The sequence below is a fragment of the Podarcis gaigeae genome (assembly GCF_964106915.1).
Source record: "Podarcis gaigeae genome assembly, chromosome: 5".
NCBI classification, from domain to species: domain Eukaryota; kingdom Metazoa; phylum Chordata; class Lepidosauria; order Squamata; family Lacertidae; genus Podarcis; species Podarcis gaigeae.
Genome location: NC_139681.1, coordinates 19,076,378 through 19,101,030, shown reverse-complemented (window position 1 = coordinate 19,101,030; position 24,653 = coordinate 19,076,378). Strand labels below are relative to the sequence as shown.

Below are 24,653 nucleotides of genomic sequence, written 5' to 3'. Positions count from 1 at the left end.
TCCCACAGCTAGGGTGTGCCCCCCCCCAATATCATCCGCGAGAGAAATGTTCCCCACCCCTGGGCTTCAGCATATTACTGCCAGGATATAGCCTTTCGTTTTTCTGCCACAGCCTTTCCTAGGATCTTGAAAGGCAGGAGCTTCAATTTGATCAGAGACTGATATTTAGTGTTAGGTTAGGAGCTGCCTGTCTTTGTGCCTGTAATACTTTTGGAAAGTCAAGAAGCTTCTGCAACAGATGGCATTGCTTCCAACATAAGCCCAGCCTAGGTAGCTTAGGGGATTTGGTAATGGGTTATGGATATGCAACCTGCCTTTTTCCTGTGTCATTGGTTTACAACTGGTCCTGATATATTGGTTATCTGAATGTTATTAACATTGTAGCATTGGCACACAAAAGCTTATTTACATTGACCTGGAGAATAAGGGCAACTGTTTAGCATGCTCTGGAGAGCCCTGGGCTTCCTCAGTGATAAGATCAGTAAAGAAAGAGATGCTTTCTTGAAAGACAGCTTGCATACAACTTCTATCTTTCCCTGTTCCCCCCCTCCCCAAAACTGACTAAAAACTGAATGCCTTTTCTTGTAGGGGAGCTGCTCCACACCTTTGATCCTTTGCTTGCATTTTTCCATGCTATCCTTTTTGAGATGGGTTGATCAGAATGGTACACATTGTTCCAAAAAGCAGCAGCACTAAAGATTCGTATAAGGACATTCTTGTGCTGCAAGTTCCTGCTGTAAAGCGTGCATCTGCATTTTTCACTTGTTGAAGTTTTTTTAGGAGCAGGCTTGGATAGAGGGCCAAGACCTGCAGCAAGGTTCTCAAATATACTCAATACTGAAATAGTACAGTGTTGTTGTTGTTGTTGTTGTTGTTGTTGTTGTTGTTGTTGTTTGTGTATCAAATTGCTGCAAGTACTTTTTAAAAGGAGGAACAAATGCATGTGGTCAAATTGCCTCCTAGCAGCCTGGCATATATTGTAATACATGGTCACTGCAAAGCCTTTCAGAAAAGGTTAATGTTTGAAATTTTGCTGATTGGCACATGAACCTTTTGAGTTGATGGAGCGTTGTGTCCATGTGCAGGTGGGACTGGAGGTGATGCTAATACACAACCAAATTGAAGCAGCTCTTTTTCCTCTACCTCTTTGCACAAGCATAACGGGGATCTCTGGAGGTTCTGCTGAGACAGTTCAGTTGGTAGAGCATGAGACTCCTTAATTTCAGGGTTGTGGGTTCGAGCCCCACATTGAGCAAAAAATTCCTGCACTGCAGGGGGTTGGACTAGATGGCCCTTGGGGGTACGTTTCAACTCTATAGTTTTATGATTCTAAAGTATATATCTGCATCAGTATGAAACCATATGGATCTAAGATGCATACAGAGGGGGAAGCAATGCATTCCCTCTCCTTCCTTGGTACCGTACTTTTATTCCTCCCTGCCTCCCTGCTCTGTCCTCTGGCATTCCTGTGATGATGCTCCTGCTAAATGCGACTTGGGTGGGCAGCAAGATTGTCCATCAGTAGAGCATGAATCACCTGGAAAGGCTATAAGGACCATTATTGCTCTTTAAGGCCAGACACTGTCTGATCTTACCAACTGTGTGCAGCTTTTACCTGAGAAAATCTATTCCCTTTCAGCCGGTAAGTTGGTAATATGCTTGTATTGATTTTCAGTTCTTGACTGAGTTTCATTGGTCTTGCACTGATGGCTTAACACGAGTGGGAAGCTGATACTATATTCTTTTCTGCTTTGTTTCTCGCAGATTAAGCTACTAATGATGAACAAATCCTGGCTAAAATCTACATGTTCACAGCGTTTCAATAAGGACATAATAAGAGCCATGCTATATTAGACCATCCATCAATGAACCCTAAAAGCAGAGCATAAAACAACAACTTTCTTTGTGGCCTGCTCCAGCACCCAGTATACTGCCTCTGAATATGGGGTTTCCATTTTTCTATTGTAGCTAAATTTATCTTATGCGAGCTTGAGACTCCGTTATTAGCATTAATTTTGTCAGCATGATGCATGCAACACTCCCTGTAAAATCCAGCAGAAGCACCTGTTTGCTAAAGTGATGCATTCCACCTTTAGCCAAACATTTGCTTTTCGCCAAAAATAAGGCCCTAACGACACATCACTTGCAAATACAGAGTGGGAAGGGAGCCTGAGGATCATGTAGTCCAACCCCCTGCAATGCAGGAATATGCAGCTATCCCAGGTGGGGATCAAACCTGCAGCCTTGGCATTATCACCACCACCCTCTAACCAACTGAGCTATCCAGGCTGACATGTGCAGCACATGCTTTGTGGCTGTGTTCTCCATGGGAAAGTACCTTTGGAAGGGGAAGGGGGATAAGAAAAGAAGGAAGAAAAAGGGAACACTTGGGGAAGGGTTCGTAGCTCAGTGGTTGAGCATCAGATTGGCATGCCTGTTGCTGATTCAGCCCCCATCATTTCCAGAAAGGGCCGAAAGAAACCCTAAGGAGTTAGATGAACTAATAAGTCAGCTTCCTATGTTCCTAGCCCTTTTGCTGCTCTACCACTTCTCTGGTCAAAATGGTCTCTGACCACTTGGCATACATTGTCCCATGGAGGATGGAGCGAGCTTGTTTTCTCCTGATCTGGAAGGTAGGACTTGAACCAATGGCTTCAAGATACAAGAAAGAAGATTCCAACTAAACATCAGGAATAGCTTTCTGACAGTAAGAGCCATTCAACATTGGAATGGTCTCCCTTGGAGGTTTTTAAGCAGGGTGAAATATACTCAGAGTCGAGAGTGGATTTCATGCTCTTTATTCAGCTCATAGTGGTGAGGAGGAATGAATGTTCCCCCAAAATATCTGCTTTATATACATTATTTACACAATGGGCTGCACGTGATTGGCTAATTCCGGGATTCTACTGTAGGCCAATCAGATTGTGGATTCACTTCCACCTGGAGCTGGATTGGGTGGCTCCTCCAGACCAATCATACTGCTGCATTGTTCTAGGACCAATCATACTGCTGCATTCTGAATCCTATTGTCCTAGGACCAATCAGACTGCTGTATTTTGGATCCTATTCAACTCAGTACATAACACCGGGGCTGGGTGTCCATCTGTCATGGATGCTTTAGCTAAGATTCCTGCATTGCAGGGGGTCAGACTAGATGACCCTTGGGCTTCCTTCCAACTCTACAATTATATGAATCTAAGGACTCCACCCAAAGATTCCTAGAAGCTGTTGTTTTTTTAAGGAAAAGTGGAAGGAGAGGGATAATGCGTTTTTATTTCCAGGAAGGCAAATAAAGGGAGCCATAGCAAGTGGTTAATAGCTGCTTCAATGAGAGGCCCCTTCCTCGACTATGTGTTTTGCTTAGCAATGTGCTTTTATGGCTCTCCCTGCACCCATAACGGCCAGGAACTGTTAAAATGAAAGCTGAGATTCTCCAGATCATTCTCAGTTTGGCATATTTGTATGATTGCAGGTGGCACACCGGCAGTTCTGCAGATTTTCACAGCTCTCATATGTAAGTAGCCTGCGTAAGACGGGAAGCAATTTCATTCATAACCTCAAAATACTTTGGCTCCAAGACATGCGGAGCACCATTCGCTTGCTTCATGCCATGCACTGGGTTTTCCTTGCTGGTTTGGGTTGTTCAGTCTTCATCAGCTTTTTCTCTGTTTTCCTTTTCCACCCCTTTTTTTCCAACCAAAAGGAATATTCCTATTTCTCTGCAATGAAAGTCCTGTGCCATCTGCCCTGTGGCTTTGACCCAGATATCGACTTTATCCCCTTCAAGATATGACAGTGTTGGGAAATTTATGTACCACTTTCAGCCTCGGTCTCCAACTTGCACCATAAACTATAGCAACTACAGGGTAATGTGTGCCTCGAGTTAACGACAAGAGATGCAGACAAAGACACCTTCCCCCTTACTACTTCTTACATTTTATTAAAAGTCACTGAGAAGAACAGCAGCTTCCCTTGAAGTATGCAATGCAAAAAGAGTTTCCTTGGAATTTGATGAGAAGCTAGGCATTACGCCATTGTTTTTGCATTCGTTTTTCCTGAACTCAAAGCTGTGGCGGTGGGAGAGAAAGCGCAGGTTAGATAAATTGTCTGTTGGGGTGGATTTGCAGAAAAAGTTGTTCAAAGTCAGTAAAGTGAATAAAATACAGACTCAACAACACACAAGATGCAATGTGTGCTAATAGAAGAAAGGGGGAAATGTAACTTTCACAAAACACCATTTTGGACGAATGGAATTTTCCTCTGAGGCTTCTCTAAGAGCCTGGCTGTACAGTACCTGCAATGTGGGACTGTTGACTTTATCCCCATCTCTCTCTCTATTTTCAATAACATAAAAGCAACATATGGGTGGAATCCACACACATATAAAAACCATTTTGAAAATGGTTTTTTAAAAAGCCTTTTTAAAAATAAATTGAATTTTCCATAAGGTTCACTATCGCCATCTAGTGTCACATTGTATATTGCACTTAAAACGTTTTATTTGCAGCTGAAATAAATTAAAAACTTTAAAAAATGTCCAGTAGTGCCTTAAAGGTAAAGGGACCCCTGACCGTTAGGTCCAGTAGCGGACGACTCTGGGGTTGTGGCGCTCATCTCGCTTTACTGGCCAAGGGAGCCAGCGTACAGCTTCCGGGTCATGTGGCCAGCATGACTAAGCCGCTTCTGGCGAACCAGAGCAGCGCACGGAAACGCCGTTTACCTTCCTGCTGGAGCGGTACCTATTTATCTACTTGCACTTTGATGTGCTTTCGAACTGCTAGGTTGGCAGGAGCAGGGACTGAGCAACGGTAGCTCACCCCGTCACGGGGATTCAAACCACCGACCTTCTGATCAGCAAGCCCTAGGCTCTGTGGTTTAACCCACAGCGCCACCTGCGTCCCAAAATAGCACCTTAGAGACCAACTAAGTTTATTCTGGGTATAAGCTTTAGTGTACATGCACACTTCTTCAGATACCACACTTAAAACGTTTTATTTGCAGCTGTATAGCTGAGTCCATGGAGATGCTTGGCTGGAAAAGCAGATTTCCTTTAAATATTTGGTACTTTACATATTTTGGTACTTTCCTATACTAGTGACATTCTAGCAAAGGGGTCACATTTGCAAAATCGAGAAACTGTTGTGGGCACACAAATTGTGACCAAGGACACAGTAGTCTATTACTTACAACATAATGCTTTATTCAAGCTTAATTTCAGCAGGGGGTAGGGGAGCCTGCGGGCACCAGGGAAGGCCTCTGTGGGCACATGTGCTTCTGTGGGCATCAGGTTAGCACCTCCTGAAATACAAGTGTGTGTTCCCAGATAGCTCAGCTGGTAGAGCATGAGACTCTTAATCTCTTGTTGCAATCCTGAGCATAGTTTGCTTGAAAGCAGGAGATGGGTTAGGCACAGCATATCACTTGATATAGCTGTTCCTGGACTGTAGAACTTAGAATTTAGACTGGGAGAGAGATTCTCACAATCTGTGCATTCCAGAATACTCTATAGGACAATTTAGACTAGAGAACCTGTGGCACTGATGGGCTATAACTGCCATCAGCCCCAGCACAGCCAATGGTCAGGGATGATGGGTGTTGTAGTCTGGCAACATCTGAAGAACCTTGGGGTGTTTCTTTAGCCATTGGAGCAGAACATGCAATCTGTTTTGCTTGCAGCCAACTAGCAGTGCTGCATTGTAAGTGACTCAAAGAAGCCAAGACTTTAAAAAACTCAGGGGCTGCAAGGGAGGCCAGAATGGAAACCTATTGTGAAAGTCATGGTGCCAAGCTATTTGGCCAATCTGGCACTAGATTCATAAGGCTTATTGTTTGGCCAGTACCTGAAGCCCAAGTCATAGCTGATTGAAGCCTCTATCCCCTGTCTGAAACTCTGCAGAGCAGTTGCCGGTCAATGTAGTTAATAGATAGATAGGCCAGTCACCTGATTTGGTGTAAGACAAGTTCTTAAACTGAGCATGTTACTAAAATGATGTATCAACTGCAATGACTACTTGTCCATTTCAAGAGAGCCAGGAGCAGGGAACCTGTGGCCCCTCCAGATCTTGTTTAACTACAACTCACATCATCCCATGCTTGCTGGGGCTGATAAGAGTTGGAGAAGACAGATATGACACAATAAAACAGCTCGCTTCACTGTGACTGCACTGCAAATGAGCCTTCATGCCTAAATTAGATTGGCCTGTGTGCCCCCAATCCCCTTTGCTGCCACAACCTTTGCTGCCTTCCCTCTGCTCTGGTTGGTGAAAATTGACGTGGCTTCCTGCAGGTAGTTGCTTGAGACTGGAAGTTTCCTATCCTACACACTTGACTGCAGGCTGCTTTGTTAATGTTCTCCTATTGCAGAAGGAAGTCGCAGCAATGAAGGTGAAAAAAAGAGCAGGACTGACAAGTTGAGCCACTGCTTCGTTTGATGGGATGCTTGTCTGTCAGTTCAGCCGTGAAGACAGATTGGCAGTGCATCTGACAAATGCCCTTCTGAGCCTCCTATTATGTCCGCCAATGTCTTAGACTCCGGGGCATCAGGCCGTGCAACTGGGTATCCTTGACCTCTTCTAAATTGTGGTCCAATTAAAGAACTTGGACATCATCCACAGGAACACACACTTTCCCTCTGTCACTGGGAAGCAATGCAAGAGTTCTCTGGCATTTCAGCGAGGGAACAGTTGCGCATAGCAAAGCCCTTGCTCGTCCCATAGTTTTGCCATCCACTTTAGGCATCTGGTAGTTAACAGCTGTTTCTCGGGTGGCATGGAAAGGGATATGGAGGCGAAACCTCCCCTAGCCTGAATTCTCCTTCAAGGGAAAAAGTCTTGCTCTTGAGGCAATTAACAGCTTACATGTCCTGCACAAGGCACACCAGGAATTTCGCACTCGGAGAAAGCCAAAGATGTCTTGACAGTGAAAGCTGGCTTGGACCAGTGCTTGCCTGAAACAAAATGCCAATCTGTCGCACGGCAGTTAGAGGAAAGGGTATGCCTGAAACTGACCAGCTACCGAGTGACAATAGGGTATTAAATGAAGCAGTTATTGCACAAGGCAACACTGCAATTAAATGTGTTTTGTGTGCCGGTGACAAGCTCCCCGTTTCCCAAGTGGTAAACCCGGGATGGAAAACCTGTGGCCATCCAGATGTTGCTAGACTGAAGCTCCATTCATCCCTGATCATTTGAGGTGCTGGCTGGGGTTGATGAGAGTTGAAGTCTGGAGGGCATTATCTGGAGGGCTACAGGTTCCCCATTCCTGAAGTATAGCCACTACACTTGTGAAAAGAGGGTACCCAGACACTTGCAGAGGTGTGTGTGTGTATGAGAGAGAGAGAGAGAGAGAGAGAGAGAGAGAGAGAGAGAGAGAGAGAACTGTTTATCTGCAGATGAATAGACTGAGCATGGGAAGCAAGGCAGGCAATGGTAGCAAAGCAGTGTTAGTTTTGCCAAGAGCACAGGGCCAACCCTTTGTTATCTTTATATTTACCCAGGCTTTTTAAACAGTTGCTGCTGGTGCAGTTTTAGCAGACTGCATCACGAACCGTCCTGGGAACTTATACAATGAAGGGTGAAATAGATATAATATTTAATAAAATGAGGCTGCTTCCTCCTGCCAGCCTTCTTCCTTGTCCACATTTTGCTTTCTTTCTCTGTAGCCCACTCCAATACAAACATGCCAGTCCCTACAGAACAGGGGCAAGCCCAGCTTCAAAGCCATGAACCATCAATGCTCATTGCAGAACTCTGCTGGAGCCTGGAAAGCTCACTTGGTTAGAGTGTGGTGCTGATAATGCCAGGGTTGCAGGTTTTATCCCCTTATGGTACAGATGCATATTCCTGCACTGCAGGGGGTTGGACTGGATGATCCTCAGGACCCTTTCCAACTCGACAATTGTATGATTCTTTATGCATCAGACAAGGTTGGCTCTAGTCTAGTTTATGCCATTGTAAGCTGCAAGGTACCATAAGCCTCTTTGCTGTCTGATCTCAAAGAGCAGCTGCTGAGCAACTCTGTGGAATTTCCCCACACTGGCCCACTTATTCATTTGGGTACGTGGAAGAAGTTGTCCTTTTTGCTCACTGTTGATTTTATAATGGCCTTAATTAGATCCTGGAGGAAGGGAAAGCAAAATAAACATGACATAACAATATGAATCCACAGTACAGGGCGTCTCCTCATATTTTGGCAAAGTCAATTCTTGTCACCTAAGCAGATAATCCTTTTACGCACCTCATTGCCTATAGCATGGCAATGCCAATAAGCGTATGAGCTGGCTGGATTCTAGAAATGTTGATATCTTGGCTGGGTCACCTTTTGGCTTGTCTGATTCCACCCTTTGTAGGAATGTGACCCACCTGCATTAATTCACACCTGTTGTCATACTGGCAGCTGTTCGCTGTATGCGATTTGTCTAAAATTTGTTCAGACAGTCTTTTCCTCACCCATATAGGGTATGATCACATGTAAACCCTTTAGACTCATGATGCACAGAGCTTAATGCATACTCCATGCTGAAGCAGTATACCTTTGAATGTCAGGTGCTGAGGACAAACAACTGTACCATGCTCTGGCTGGACCACTGCTGAAAACGGACTACTGAACAAGATAAATGGTGGTCTGATCCATAGCCTATATTATCTTGTAAAGTAGGTTCTGCAGTGAAGGACCATATAATAGCCTGACTCAGTGGAAAATAGTTTCAGTTTGTATAATCATAGATTTAAATATATACCTGCATCTTTATTTATTTCATAAAATGTACATGCTGCTGGATTGTAGGGAAAAAACCTCAAAGCGGTTTACAGTACAACAAAGATAAAACAATAACATTATCACGAAAAAAAAGTTACAACCATTATTTAAAACACGTAGAAAGTTAAAACCACAATAGAATAAACTAAAAGAAACTGAAAGTCATATGAAATTTCTAAACATCTGAGTAGGCTTGTCTAAATAAGAATGTCTTCAGCAGGTGCTGAAAATAATTCAATGAAGGCGCTTGGCTGATATCAAGTGGCAGGGAGTTCCAAAGTGTCAGTTCTGTCACATTAAACAATCAAGTTCTTACAGATGGGGTGCAGGTATTATGTGGCACCTGTAAAAGGGCCCATTCCACTGATCGAAGCGGTGGAGTGGGCACATTGGGTAAAGCAATCTTGTAGGCAAACTTAATCGATGGATGGACTGTGAAATCTTTATTAGGTGGCCTTCAGCCTTGGGTCTCAGAGCAGGTAAATCAGTAAGTCAACAAGGCATAAAAAACTGGTTTCATTTTCAATCCAAATAAGCTATGATTATTAGAATTAAGAAAACATGCCACTGAATTTAACAGCTGCTGGCACAAGTGGGGAGAGTCTTGTTGAACTTGGGTCCTGATTACAGGCTTCTCATGGGCACCCAGTTGACCCTTGTGAGAATAGGATACTGGACCACATGGGCCTTTTAAGTTCTTTGAATGTCAACATCCATATCTTCATGCACACCCTCAAGCTTAATCCCCATTCCTAATCTTCTTTTTGGCTTTAATGCACTTTACAGTTCAGCTAGGGAGGCGGGTGGCACTGTGGGTTAAACCACAGAGTCTAAGACTTGCCGATCAGAAGGTTGGCAGTTCGAATCCTCACGACGGGGTGAGCTGCCGTTGCTCGGTCCCTGCTCCTGCCTACCTAGCAGTTCGAAAGCATGTCAAAGTGCAAGTAGATAAATAGTAGATAAATAGGTACCACTCCGGCGGGAAGATAAACAGCGTTTCCGTGCACTGTTCTGGTTCGCCAGAAGCGGCTTAGTCATGCTGGCCACATGACCCGGAAGCTGTACGCCGGCTCCCTCGGCCAGTAAAGCGAGATGAGCTCCGCGACCCCAGCGTCGGTCACAACTGGACCTAATGGTCAGGGGTCCCTTTACCTTTACAGTTCAGCTGGCTCACTATTAACCATCAGAAGTATTAGGGTTATCCAGATTTTTAAAGAGGGGACAAGTGTCCTTATCTGGAAAGCTCTCCCTGACAGGTGACTTCATAGCTAACAAGGGATAGATGAATGAAGCCGAGTTAAAAAGAAGAAGAAGATAGATGACTGACGTTTAGCAAATGTTGGATGACTGAAGTCAAATCATAGACAAGTGAACTGGCATGCTACGCTTCCAGCAATACCTTTTGAAGCTGGCAATGGGGCAGGTGGTGGGAGAAATCTAGCTCACACTTTTCCTTTCCCATTTTCAGTCTGATTCGAAGTGTGATGTAGTACTAGTTCAAACATGAGATGAACACTTGGGTCTTTTTTCTTTAGACAGATTTACTAGCATATGTGCAGGAAAGCTTGTTTTCTTATTATTTCCTGCTGCCTTAAAAACCCTATAGATTATGATAGCGCCAAACAAGACACGGGAAACTATCCAAATATATTTAAATCTATACAGGGATAAGCACTGGCTTTCAAAATTACCTACATTATGTATCTGGTTCTGTAATAAATACCCTGTTCAATTCTGGGGCAAACCATTTATTATTTCTAATACTGTAGGAGGAAGAAGGGGGAGATTTAAACATACTGCACATTTATATAGTATATATATATTTTAAACAAAACTGTGGATGCCGAAACTGGAAGTAGACAATTGATCTTTTGGTTGGGAAAGCCAGAGGTTTGAGGCTTTGGTACATATCTAATGGTTCTAGCAGACACCACAATGGGGGGGGGGGGGATTAAAACAAGATATCTGCACATTCCTCCTGCAAGAAAGGGGCTCAAAGTATATTCCCGAAGTTATTTGTACATTATTCAGGTGTAGGAAGATTATTTATTTACTAAATCTATGTCCTATCCTTCTTCCCAAAGGAACTCAGGGGAGGCCAACAAGTGATGAAAACACCAGGGCAGATGCAGACTGGGAAAGGTCTTCAGTGCCTATCTGAAGCACTGCACAGATCCAGACCTGCTTGGTTTTTGCATGGTTGTGCCACCATGTGTTTTTGGAATGTGGCCCAGGGCCCCACACAAAGCTTATTTGGAGTGCACATATTGACTAAGCTTCCTCCAAAATGATTGGTACCCAAGTACCAGAGCTTTGTCTGTTCTTCAATAGAGAAGATGAAAAACAGCTGGTACCATGTCCCTGCAACTCTAGGAAATTTGGATGAAGGAAAGTTCATTCCCAAAGCACACTAAATCACATTTCAGAGGCTGCATTTTTATGAGATCCAGAGATTGGCTGTTTCTAGTAAGGCTGGCTTTAATGGTCTCTGAATGACTTCTGATCCGCGGTAGTGGAAGGAAAATCACCCTAAACCTCTTTTAAGTCTGTTCCTGTGAATTCATGGGGGGATAGTTAGCTGCCTACACTTTCAAATGGTTTGAAGAATTGAAGCCCTCTCTCACTTGCAGGGTTGTGTATTATTTGCTGCATATTTCTCAGCCTGGGAGCTGACAAGCTGTATTTCATTGTGTACCATAAAATAGGAAGTCTGAACCTTTGGGGAAAGTTAATCATCACTTCAGAAACTGCAGTTCTATCTAGGCATCTAGGCAGATGGTATCTTGGCAGCTCAAAGAGATTAAAAGAGGACACTCATTGACCGCAGGCTTGCGGCTTAAGAGTAAAGATGGACAGGCATTCCCAGGCCCCTTCTGTATTATACATTTAAAGCAAGATCCTTCCACTTTAAGGAGTCTTTGCTTTCCCCAGAAATTCCTAGGAATTTGCTGTGTGTTGTTAGGAGAGCCTCACAGTGCTACAATTCCCAGGGTTCTGTGTGGAGAATTATTGATAGTTAAACTACTCTAGGAATTGTAACTCAGAGAGAGACCCCAAAACAAGCAAGAGACCAATAAGTATAACAGGTACCAGCTAAATCAGTCTTCCCCAACCTGGTCCCCTCCAGATATTGTTGAGCTACAACTTCTGTGAGACCTGTTAAACATCTCCAGAAAGTCCTCTAGCCTCGGGCAGCATGGCCAACAGTCATGAACAAGCACAATATTGGCAGGCCTATGATAAGACACTGCCTAATAAATAAATATCAAAGAGGAAACAGAAACAGAGAGGGATTCCTGAGGAGTCCCCAACCAGGAAGGGACAGTGAGAAGCAGGAAAACACAACATACTTATTTGCCCTCAACCTTTCTTCCACCAACCAAACAATAGGTTGGTCAACCTGCTCTCCTGCTTCTGTACTACACTGGAACTTCAAATCCAACTTTCCATCCCTGACCAAAAGGCAAGAGAGCAGACAGGAAAGGGGTGGCCAAAAGCAGTTCCTGTGGAAGGTAATGAAAAAGAAGGCAGAGAACTCTTCTGTTGAGAGTGAGTTGTCCTCCCTCCAGTTCCCTGGTGCCATGATGTTCTCCTTGATGCCAAGGCTCAGATAATGGTTCAGTACCTACAGACCTGCCTCTACTGCCCTGGGCACTCATGAGGGCTTGGGAAAGTGTGAATACTGCACCACAATACTGCTACAGCTTGGGGAGGGATTTTGACCCGTCATATTTTTCTGTATTGGTAGAGGGTTTTCATAGAATCATAGCACTGGAAATCCCCCCCCCCCCAGGGCCATCTGGTCCAACCCCCTGCAATACAGCAATCTCAACATGCAGTTCCCTATCCAATTCGAAACCACACCTGACCCTGCTTAGCTTTGCAAATGTGTGCTAGCATTTTTATAGCTGCCCCACTAGTTTCTTCTCCCCTGCAGAGCCCCCTGCCCCAGCTTTGAAGTAAGAATAGTCCTGCAGGATCAGGCCAAAGACCCATCTATTCTAGCATCCTCCATCGTGTCATGGATCAGCTGGCGAAGGGGCCTATGTACCTGTGTGAATGTCCACCTGTGTGTGCGTGTGCATGCCCACGTGCAAGAGTGTGGGGGGGGGGAAGAGGGGGTTTGCCACATGCACTGTGTAGCATGTGGTCCCCAGAGGGTTGGCCAAAGACAGAACGGATCCCAGGTTGTGCTGTCTGTGGTCTCTGTGCCCTTTGGAAGTCACCTTATAGCATTCCTTATTCCCCCATTATAAATAAGGATTTGAAAATTACTAGTTCCGTAGTGAGAAGGAGTGGGTTGGTTAGATGAGAGGTATTAAAGGAAATAATCTGTATTCCTGACAGGTTAGTAAAATGGTTCAGAACACTTTGTCCTTTTACATATATATATATATATAGAGAGAGAGAGAGAGAGAGAGAGAAGGAAAAACATTGCCTCTGTACCACTGCCAATGTCACCAAGACCTTGAGTACATCTGTCATTCAAGTGACGGCGAGACCTGTTAAACTTCTCCAGAAAGTCCTCTAAACTTTTGCCTTAGTGACTTGGTGTGACTTGCAGACAAGATTGTATATCCCAATGTGAACCTACGTAGTAGGACATAAACATTAAAAAACATATTTCTTAAGAATTTCATTCTGTATAGTTCCTGTAACTTCTGAAATCACAGTTGCCATAGTGCAGGACAAGTGATGTTTGAAACCTGAGCAGGCAGAGCCTGATGAACCTGCTGTGACAAAATGTGGCACCTAGAGAATCTGGCAGATTGGAGGTGGAGCCAAGTGTGGCACATGGGAAGTTGGGGCGGAGCCTGAATAGAACTGGTGGCTTGTGGGTGGAGACTTGCAGAAAATGGTGTGCCTGGGCCTGGCAGAACCTTGAATTCATTGGCATTTCAGAACCCAGTGTTTTATAATTGCACTTCTTCACTGGTCAGAAAATCAAATACTGAACTGATAAGTGGTCATATAAGGATAATCAGAATTTGTTTTGAAATTCAAGTTTGCCTTTATGGGCATAGCCAGGGGGACAAGGGGGCAGCTGCCCCCCAATGATAAAAATGCTTAACTAAAATTAGAAATAATCAGAATATTTGGAATTGAAATACTCGCTGAGTTCACTTGGATGATATTGTGGTGCATTCTAGTGACACAACTGGAAACCTGACTGAGCAATAGGTGTGGCTTCTGCAAACTGCCCAATCGCGTCACAGGTAGCTCGGTTCTGGAACAGGACAGGTGGGTGTCCTCTCCCTGGCCCCGCCGACATAAATCCTGACCGTGCCCATGTTTGCCTTCATAAGATGACATAGGCAATTCATATGTTTGGATTTTTAATGTTTTAAATATAGGACTAAAACAAAACTTGAGAGACAGCTGATGTAGCAAAACAGAGCAAATTTATTATTTATTTACATAGGGCCATTGGTGTTAATGATGCTTGGAATAGTTATTACAACACAGAGACACATCCCTGCCTAGAAGAGCTTTAGGATCAAAAACTGGCTGGCCAGTTGTCCTCCCTTGCATGACTTGCTGAACATATAGTTTGTACAGCATAGTTGGCCAGTGTGTTAGAGATCTGGCAGGTGTGACCCTGTGTCCCCCCCCCCCCCATCCCACACACAAAGAGTGCTTGTTTGAACATCGCTACTAGGAGACGTTGTGATGACTGGGGATGTGTGTGCAGCAATGACCCTAAAGTTGTGTTTACAACAGTGTTTTCTGTGTTTACCTTTATTATCTCGCACACATTTCTTTGAACAAATTGCAGTTGGGGGATGCCCGCTGGACAAGACATTAAGAGGTTTGTTTTCTGGAAAGCATCTTGTTCATTTTATTTTCTTCGGAGGTTGCTTCCTAGTTGATTATAACTGCCTGAATTCTTGTGAAATGCAATTGGGTTTTCCTCTCACACTTTAATTTAGTCATTGTTTATTGCTGCATGGTTAAATTTAACGTTGACTGCTTATCTGCAAGTCTACCATTACTTTAATGCGAAGGGGGGTTGTTTATATAATAACATCAAATTGGTATGTGTGGGATATTTGGCAAGAAGTAAACTGAGGCGAGAAATGGAGGTAGGAATTGGAGTGTAGCAAGCCTGAACCCATGGAGGAAATGTATGTCTTTTGCTGGATTCTGCTTTTAAAAATCTAAATAAAACAATCCCACCACCCCATGATATATATTAGGAAAATTCTCTTGAATGAGACCATGATGCAGAGTATGCTGCAATAGTGTGGTGACCCTGTGGACTGCCAGTTTTTGAAGGAAAATCACTGCAAGGAAGCACTCTATGAATAATAAACTGCAGATCAGAGGGTCACATTCCCAGTAAGCAGGGAAGTGTATTTGATTGGCAAAAAAGTCAATTCCACCAAACCAACCTCAATCAGGCACCAGCATTGTTATTATTCATTATATTTGTCCATCTGATACTTCATACAAATCAACAGCCTTGTTCCTTGAAGATGAGAAATAGAATCATAGAATTGTAATGCAGGGATATGCAGCTGTCCCATATGGGGATTGAACCTGCAACCTTGCCATTATCAGCACCATGCTGTAACCAACTGAGCTATCAAGCTGATCACCCCAGGGTCATGACACTCCTGCACCCATCAGCCACCTTCAAAACACTTCACCATCCAATCCCCTTTCCAGTGTGCCAGCCTTTCACAGTTTACATGCCAAACCCCCTTTACCGGCATTGCTGCTGCCCCTTCACCAGCTGCCCGCCTTGCCAACTTGTCTTCGCCCCACCCAAATCCCATAACCAGCTTTCCACTTGTCCCCTGAATCCTTTCCAAAATCCCACCACCTGCCAAAACAATTTCTCCCACCCTCATCCTGCCAGTCCCAAACATCCATGTAATCTAAGGATCTGTTGACCCAAGGCTACCTCTTCCATTTGTTCTTCCCTCCCCTTAGGTGCTAATGCTGACAAATTGCACATGCTGCCCCAGGTCTATTTTAAATGAGTTTTCATGGCAGGGGCATGAACTCAAAGGGGCACTTTAGAATCATGGAATTGTAGAGCTGTAAGAGACCACAGGGGTCGCCTAGTCCAATGCAGGAATCTTTTGTCCAATGTGGGGTTCAAACCCACGTGTCTCATGCTCTACAAACTGAGAAACCCCAACAGTTGTCTTTAAAATCATGCAAAAGGGCATTTTTAATCTTCATTTTAAATAAACACAGTTCTATATAAAAAGAAACTTCATGGAAAAATATATTTTAATAGTAATTGATGGCAGTTTAAAGAAACCTGGCTTTTAAAACTTGTTCAGAACTCCAAAAGATTTTTTAAAAAATTAATTAACACAATCCCACTCAGCATAAATCTCTAGAACTGACTGATATTATCTCCTGTCTTGGGTTGGGGAAAAAAAAGGACAACAGCAGGCCAGGGATTTAATGCAAGGCAAGGAGGGGACTAGGAATTCAGAGCGTGTTGCTGATTACAGCGGACGCTCAGGTTGCAAACGTGATCTGTGTGGGAAGCACGTTCGCAACCTGCAGCATTCGCAACCCACAGCGCCGCATCTGCGCACGTGCGGGTCGCGATTTGGTGCTTCTGTGCATGTGCAAAGCATGATTTAGCACTTCTGCGCATGCGCCGAAACCCGGAAGTAACCCATTCCGGTACTTCTGGGTTCGGCACGGTGCGTAACTTGAAATCGCAAAACCCGAAGCATTTATAACCCGAGGTATGACTGTAATGTCATATGTGTACCATACATTTAAAGCACATTACTTCCTCTGGAGAATCCTGGGAGCTGCGCAGGGCTATGATTCCCAGCCCCCCATACAAACTACATTCTCAGTGTTTTTTGCAGGAAGCAACACACTTTGAATGTGTGGTGTGGACCCAAATCATGCTGATATTGGTGTTTAGGTGAGCTGTGCAATGTCAAATGCTAAAAGACGTGCAAAACTCTGAGCCTTGGACTTCCACAACGTGTTTGATGAAGTACTTCACCAAAGACTCCTGAGCAAGCTTAGCTTTCATTCTGTACATTTCCACTTCCTAATGTAGTGGCAGCAGCAATAGACAGCAAATAATTGTTTATGATGTCTGCTAATCAGACTTGACAGTCCCAGGTACCCAGCCTTGCCCGAGGTTTTGTAACAGAGTGAAGCTGCTGGTGTACTGAGCCAGTGCAGATGGGGAAGCTCTGGCACTGAAATACTCCAAGGTCTAATTTCTTTGCATATCTTTATCCAGCTTGCCAATCATAAATTGGCTTCTAACATGGCTCATGACAATTTAAAGAACAACAACAACAATACAAGTAGCAATGCATTTGGAACAAATATGCTGGGGATGGGATGGGGGTTCCTAACTGGGTGGGGTTGCATCTGCTTTGGCCCCGTGTGCCCTGCCCTCTCAGTAAGCACCTTGGCCACTGTCTCCCCTTGAAATTGTTCAAGCCTGTGGTCTCTGGAATCCATTTCTGCAATTCACTGCTGCACATCTCTCAGATGCACTTGCTTTGGCTAATGTCTGGAGCCTCGGGGTTATGTTGGGAAAAGGAGGAGAAATGCCAATGGATTTTATGTATTGGCACTTATTTATTATATTTCCATCCCACTTTCCCTCCAAGGAGATGAACATGGTTCTCCCCAATCCAGTTTCCTCCTTAAAACAACCCTGCAAAGTAGACAGTGGTCACTCAGTGAGCTTCATGGCTGAATGGGGATTTCAACCTTGGTTGTTTATGACCTGATGCCTTGGATATGGCTTGATTCCTATCGGATACTTTATGGGTAGCCCATAAAGGCATCAGCTAGTCTGTAAATAGATGGATTACAGACTTTGCTAGGTTTACATTCTGAAACTCTTGAGTGATTTTGAAAGAGCTCCCTTTCCCCTCAATCTAGTCAACTACTTTTAATGACATGGACCAGTGTTGTGCTTTTTGGCATTCTGGACACTAGCAATGAATGTTAACATAGTGCATCTGCATTAGCACAACCAAACACCTTCACCTGCCCCAGCTGCAACAAAACATAGCTTTCCTGTATCTGTCTCTACAGCCACAGCAAGCACATCAACCTTCCAACGGTTCGACTTCACCTCTAAATGTGCACTCCTCCATTGTTTCCCAAGACAGATGGATGCCAACCAACTCAAGAGTGGTTGGGTATGACCTGCACAGCAATCTAACAATTGATTTTAAACAAGGTTGCTGCCTGGAAGTTTGTGTGTCACAGTGGGGATTGGGGAGAGAGGTTTTTATTTTAATTTGGCCATTAAAAAAGAAAGACATTTAAACATTTACAGCTGGCTGGCAAAATGACTTCTCAGGGTGTTGCTGTTTTGTTCTGTTTGTAGGGGGTAGGATTGAAGCTGATTAGCTGATGCTAATTTAGGCAGATGCTAATACTATCTGCTTTTGAATTATGGTGCTGGAGGAGACTCTTGAGAGTCCCATGGACTGCAAGAAGTTCAAACGTATCCATTCTTAAGGAAATCAGCCCTGAGTGCTCACTGGAAGGACATATCGTGAAGTTGAGGCTCCAATACTTTGGCCACCTCTGGAAAAGACCCTGATGTTGGGAAAGATTGAGGGCACAAAGAGAAGGGGACGACAGAGGACGAGATAGTTGGACAGTGTTCTTGAAGCTACCAGCATGAGTTTGACCAAACTGCGGGAGGCAGTGGAAGACAGGAGTGCCTGACGTGCTCTCGTCCATGGGGTCATGAAGAGTCAGACACGACTAAACGACTAAACAAAAAACACTATCTGCCGGTATGCTTGCTTCCCACTTACTGAACCTGCAAATAGAATTTACTACAAATGCCACCATATGTATCCAGTCCTCTTGAGCTGGTTTGCTGCAGAGAAATCCTTGATGATGAGCCTTAACTGCTTCCCAAACATACATACATCATCAGAATGGGAGCCAGATACTGCATTGCATCTTTCTTCTATACTACTTGAAGGCTTAAGTTCAGCAGTTAGGGCAGGACCCCTACCCTAAGTTCCTACCCCAGCCCTAAGTTCTCACCATCTGACCATGCCCAAAGCCTATCCAAATGGGTTCTAAGATCAGCTGACCAGGTCAACCACCTGGTTCACAGCAGTCTCACAAGGATACCGACCATGAAGAAGACTGCCCCAAGAATGTGCTACCTTCCAGGAAAGCAATCTTCAGGTATGTTTACACAATTGTAGATAAAAACAGATTTACACTATGAAGTCATGTTGATTTTACACAACTCTGTGGTATAAGATTCCCCCCCCCCCAACCCGAACCCCTGAAAACTGTAGCTTGGTGGGGCTGCTCTGTTAGAGATCTCTAGCCTTCTGTGCAAAGTTATAGCTCCCAGGTTTCTGCACTGGAAAGGGAATGATTGTGGAACCAGTTTACATCCGTGGTGTGGATGTGTTCTAATTGTAACCAAATACAATTCTGCAAGACAAATCTTGAGGAAATGAACAATGACAGCACTTACTATGCTCCTTTGTAGCTCCCATTCATTTCAATGGGACTCATGCGGAAGAACTTTCCACACTTTCCTTGCTGTTTTCCCTCCATTGCAGTGTTTTGACATCATATTAAAACCTATGTGGCTTTCCCAAACTATTCTACCTTTCTGCAAGAGAGCTGTTAAGTTACGGTACATCACAAGTCAAGGAGTTCTTCCGGAGTATGTAGAGTCGTTTTCCATTTACTGACATTCTTGCTGATTCTCTCTTTCCATGATCAAAGTGGAAAATCTTCAAGAGTTATTTTCCATGGGATCAACTCTATCGGCTGTTTGTAGCTTATTAAAATGCAATCCAATCTCTTGCTGAATGTCACTTAGCTGCTGGTTTCAGTGTAACAGAATCTAGCTGCTTCCACCATTTCTTAATCTTATGCTGGTACAGTATTCAGTCTACACTGGAAAGGTGACCTAATATCAGCCTTACAAACATTTTGTTGATCCTGTAGTACAGGGACTGCTACCGAAGCAGCTGCTTCAGCTTCAGCGATGAGGGTAGAATTTCAGTACTGGACAAACGCCATCTCAAAACAAAATCTAGAGGTCTTCCTAGAAGATGTTTGAGATCTGGTGAACCTCTAAAGCAGGGGTGGCAAACTTGGGGAGAGGATTCCACCTCACCTGCTAAGTTGCTCAAGGGCCAGATCTGTGACATGTCACTAGTTGTGACCTCACAAATGCCCTTTGTTACATAAGCACCATCCTGCTGTGCCTTTCCTTTGAGAGTTATGCTCTCCTCATCAATCACCTGTACTAGCAAGGCTACAGCTTCTCTCTCAGCCATTCCTTGGTCTGTGGCCCAGTGAAGTGTTGGTTCATGAGATTATTGAGGTGCAAAGAGGGGGTTTCAGTGGAGCTTTGAGAGCTACCCAGCCACTGGAAAATTGGAGTTCTTGTACTATTTTAAGTCAATGTATTCTAATGAAAAGGGGAGGGGGGCTTTTTTAGACAGGTGATTTCTCATAATACCTTTACAGTGGTACCTCAGGTTACATACGCTTCAGCTTACAGATTCCGCTAACCCAGAAATAGTGCTTCAGGTTAAGAACTTTGCTTCAGGATGAGAACAGAAATCGTTCTCCGGTGGCGCAGCGGCAGCAGGAGGCCCCATTAGCTAAAGTGGTGCTTCAGGTTAAGAACAGTTTCAGGTTAAGAACGGACCTCCAGAACGAATTAAGTACTTAACCTGAACTACCACTGTATTCCTTTTTTATTGTTTATTTCCTACAAGTTCCCATCTGCTTTTTTCTTTACCTTTCCTAGTTGACAGCAGAAAGGACATGGCCCTGCTAAGAAATGACAAAACTGGTTGACTATGTTTCCGGAATCCTGGGGTTGTTGTTTTTTAAGAGGAAGATACTATTGTCTCTGCAGAAACTCAGCAGGAGGTGAAAATTAAGTTTGCTAATAACCTAGGATTAGTGTGCTGATCTTTACATTAAGTATTAAGAGCTCAGAATATTTACCAATGCCTTCCTGAACTCGTTTGAGATAAGTTACAGATAGGTAGCCGTGTTGGTCTGCCATAGTCAAAACAAAAAAAATTCCTTCCAGTAGCACCTTAAAGACCAACTAAGTTAGTTCTTGGTATGAGCTTTCGTGTGCATGCACACCGTGTATCTGAAGAAGTGTGCATGCACACGAAAGCTCATACCAAGAACTAACTTAGTTGGTCTTTAAGATGCTACTGGAAGGAATTTTTTTTGTTTTGTTTGAGATAAGGAATTGTATCAGGGTGAAAACAGTTCATTGAGGGGCGTATTTTATATCAAGTTATGCCAACTTGACTGATCTGCAGTAATAAACTACAGGAAAAAATCAGATTGGCATATGCTATTACAGGGGGCTGCTAATAAGTACTAGGAAAAAGTGCAGGCAACAAGGACCATCTTAAAATAAACCTTCTTCTCCTCCCTTACATGAAAGGAAATGCCATTTGGAAGATGATGCCTGTTCCAGCATACACATTAGGACCTGGGAGACCAGGGTTTTCCACTGAGCCATGGAGCTCACTGGGTTACCTTAGCCAGGCATTGTCTCTTAGCCAGGCATTGTGTCCTGGTGAGCTCCGACTGGAAAAAACAACCCCTAGTTGTGAGAATAAAAATGGAGGGGGAGTTGTGGAGAGAACTATGTGCACCAGTTTGAGCTCCTTGGAAGAAAGGGGGCATACAAAGGTAGCAAACAAACAAACAAACAAACAAATACTAAACACAAAGGATGCTTCTTGCTTCAGGCCTATTGTTTTGGTATGTGCAAATATAACTAACTGAGTCACTGACTTGGCATGTTTATCTAGAAGTCCCATTGGGTTAAGTCGTGCCACTTACTCCCAAGGAACTGTGCACATATAATTTAACTGTGAGCTCATACACTTGATTGACTGAGAGTTCTTTAATCAAGTGATAGCTCTAAGCATTTGTTGTTGCTGTTGTTTTGTACTGGCTCGTGTTGTCCCCCCCCCCCTCCAATGCAGCTTTGAGGAGTAATGGACTGACAGCAGGCTCAGAAGAATAATGAACTCTCCCAAGTTCAAAATGGGTTGAGGATGGTTTCCAGAGTTCATTTATTACAGAAGCCTCTGGCAGTGGGGGAGCTCCAATGGCACAAAGGTGGAGAGATCAAGCTTCCCATGCAGAAAGTGCCTGGCCAGAATCTGAGTTTCAGAGTCTCAGGAAGCAGATTCAAACTATCTTTTGAAAAAAAGCAGGGAAGCAAACTTCAAGATTTGCATTTGGACAACCTTGGAGAAGTGCTACTAACCATTCCTTCATTGCAGGGGGTTGGACTAGATGACCCTCAGGTCCCTTCCAACTCTACAATTCTATGAATCTAGGAGTAACAAGTACGAGTTACATTGGTCAGACCCTATAAGAAGGCAGCTTCCTATGTTCACAGGTAACTCACCTGGTTCAGGAAGAAAGTCATGACAGGAATAAACCCTGACTGTCAATAACTTTGAGGCACCATTTGGGGAACAAAATTTGAAGAACAAAACAGATATGCAAAATGAAACCAAACAATTCAGGGGCGATGATATGCCAGCCAAATAAAAGCTCAAATAGGTCAATTCTTCTAGAAACTGACTTGAGTATTCAGATCATTTGAGGTGGAACAAATATTGCTGCCCCACATGCCACTTTTCTCCCTCAGAACTGATTTTTGGTGTCAGGCGGCCGTGAATACTTCAAAAACACCTAGTTGGAGAAATTAATCTATCTTGCAGAGCATATTATTACATTAAGCCCATGTCTGATACAGCTTTACGCAGATAATGCAGCACTGTAAAGCTGAGACTTCTTATAATGATTCTTTCCCTCCCTTTGTAGAAGCACTCCAGTGCAATGGTTTTATAAGAACAGTTTTATGGGTGGTTTGGTAGAGCTGAGTTTGAGAAATAGAAGTTTTCACCTTCCACCCTGCAACCCACATGGATCTCAGAAGCAGGGCTGTACTACTGGAAAGCTCACTCAGTGGCTAAAAGGCATGGCAAAGGGGAAGTCTCACATTTTGCTTTGAGTTGTGGGGTGATAAAGGACTTATTTCACCCTTAAATAGCAAGTATTAACTGGGTCAAGATCCACCCCAGCAATTTTTGGTACTCTGAAACAGTGCAATTCTAGACATGTCTCCTCAAAAGTAGAGGTGGATGAATCAATCTGTCAGTTTCAGTTTCTCTCAGCTTCTCATTTTTCCAGTCTAAAGTTCAGCTTGCCACATTTCCACATCAGTTTGCATTTAAACAAAAAACAAAAAGACCCATTGAGAACTGGCATTTCAGTGCACATTTGTCCTAGTATACATACAGTGGTACCTCTAGTTAAGAACTTAATTCATTTCAGAGCTCCCATTATCCCTGGCCATTGAGTCATGCTTCCTGGGACTGATGGAAAGTTCAGCTTAGCAGGCTCTCTACAGCCTCTACCCTCAACCCTTTCCCAACCTTCATGCTTCCTAGAATAAACAAACAAGAAGCCATGCAACCATGGCTCCCTGCAAGTGAACTGAACCTCTCTAAAAGAGATTTTATAGCTTGCATATATGCTAACCCAAAGATTGCATGATCCTTCTTGAAAGGAAACCAAGTTATTTCTTTTTAAGTTGTCTGGAACCTTTTTTCATATTTGTTTTACTGCCAGCAGATGGAGACTCGTTTGCTGTAACTTCTGGAAAAATTCACTTATTTGGAAAGCTAATGTCTGTGATTTATTCTAGCCTGAGTATTTCCATGAGGGACGCGGGTGGCGCTGTGGGTAAAACCTCAGCACCTAGGACTTGCCGATCACATGGTTGGCGGTTCGAATCCCCGCGGCGTGGTGCGCTTCCGTCGTTCGGTCCCAGCGCCTGCCAACCTAGCAGTTCGAAAGCACCCCTGGGTGCAAGTAGATAAATAGGGACCGCTTACCAGCAGGAAGGTAAACGGCATTCCGTGTGCTGCGCTGGCTCGCCAGATGCAGCTTGTCACGCTGGCCACGTGACCCGGATATGTCTGCAGACAGCGCTGGCTCCCGGCCTATAGAGTGAGATGAGCGCACAACCCTAGAGTCTGGCAAGACTGGCCCGTACGGGCAGGGGTACCTTTACCTTTACCTTTTTAAGTATTTCCATGGAAAATATTTGTTTAAGGTGGATGAGGGCAGATGTAAAATCTAAGCAAATTTTGATATGCTTGGATGAATTGCCATTGGAGAGTAGGAATCTCTCTTCCAAATGTGTCTCCCCAAAAGAAAGCAGATGATCTCATAAAATTTCTGACCCAGTTGAACATGCAGAATGTACTAACTTGGAGGTTTGCTAACATAAAGGTCACACTGAACAAATTAATATAACATTTTACAGTGGTACCTTGGGTTAAGAACTTAATTCGTTCTGGAGGTCCATTCTTAACCTGACACTATTCTTAGCCCAAGGTACCACTTTAGCTAATGAGGCCACTGCCGCACCGCCACTGCACGATTTCTGTTCTCAACCTGAAGCAAAGTTCTTAACCCGAGGTACTATTTCTGGGTTAGTGGAGTCTGTAACCTGAAGCGTCTGTAACCCGAGGTACCACTGTATGGTTCCCCAAGAGATTCTGCTGAATCTCCTCTCTCAGCTCCGCTACACAAACCCCCAAGAATCACCTCTCAACTCTCATCCCTTTGTTTGCTGTAAGAAAGTGCCTCTACATTACAGCAATCATTGCAGCAATCACTACACAGGGAGACTGAGCAATATCTCAGATGCCAGCACTCTTCTGGCGTGAAGCACAGGCCAACTTTGAAGCTGTGGTGTTATGAAAGGAAAGACAACTCATTGCAAAGAGAATTATCTGAAGCACTACAATAGCAGCTATGTAACTGCATATTGTAGAATGTAGTGAGTGAATTGTGCAACAATTAAAAATATTGTTAAA

General features: G+C 43.9%; 2 long non-coding RNA genes across 2 annotated transcripts in view; both read left to right on the top strand.

The window, feature by feature from the left end:
* Window positions 1–18,286, top strand: part of LOC310844434 — a 54,547-nt gene extending 36,261 nt beyond the window's left edge. Inside the window, exon 3 of the long non-coding RNA XR_014564123.1 lies at window positions 17,803–18,286. This is a non-coding gene — a long non-coding RNA (uncharacterized lncRNA). The remainder of the gene's footprint in view (window positions 1–17,802) is intronic.
* A 1,681-nt stretch (window positions 18,287–19,967) lies between these two features.
* On the top strand, window positions 19,968–22,215 carry LOC310844405. The gene is made up of 3 exons (XR_014564088.1): window positions 19,968–20,089; window positions 20,522–20,646; window positions 22,095–22,215. It is a non-coding gene; the product is annotated as an uncharacterized lncRNA (long non-coding RNA).
* Window positions 22,216–24,653: the final 2,438 nt, after the last annotated feature.